The sequence below is a fragment of the Sinocyclocheilus grahami genome, unplaced genomic scaffold (genome assembly GCF_001515645.1).
Source record: "Sinocyclocheilus grahami isolate Dianchi unplaced genomic scaffold, SAMN03320097.WGS_v1.1 scaffold17080.1, whole genome shotgun sequence".
In the NCBI taxonomy this organism is placed as follows: Eukaryota; Metazoa; Chordata; class Actinopteri; order Cypriniformes; family Cyprinidae; genus Sinocyclocheilus; species Sinocyclocheilus grahami.
In genome coordinates this window covers 4054-4652 of record NW_015516431.1, presented here as the reverse complement: position 1 = coordinate 4652, position 599 = coordinate 4054, and positions in this window count along the sequence as shown.

Here is a 599-nt window from a genome sequence, read left to right as displayed (position 1 = left end):
TTGTGGTCAGCAGATATGGTGTTTTTCAGTGGCTTATATAACTTCTAGAGACCTGAATAGTCATAGATATGAGTGTTATTTAATAGAATTTATATACTACTATAGTGTCTATTAATATTTTGAAATAGATTAATTTTTTTTTATTTTGTCATCTAGCTCTTGTCTATCTGGCTTTAGCTTACAATTTTTTGCTATTTTTTAATTAACAACTAGATAGATGGATAGATATGTCAGTATTACTTTGTACTTTCTGTCACTGAACATTTTCATTCGCTTTGATTCATTTTGTTTTGGAGGTCTCTTAAAGCATTAAATATTTTTTTCTAGGGAAAACTATAACTTTTGCCCGAAATGTGGACATTCCACGATCAGCGTACAACTTCCGTTTTTTTGCTTCATCTGTCCTGCATCACACTAATGACTGCAGTCAGATGGATCACATGGGCTGTCTCAACTACACAGTACGCTGTCCTGTAGGAGTGGGTATGTGTCAGTCTATACTTACTATACTATTTTTCTCATTAGTATACATCACTCGCTTTCATATGGTTTCATATCTGTTAAATTTCTCTGTCTATAGCTGGTCTCATAAGCCCATG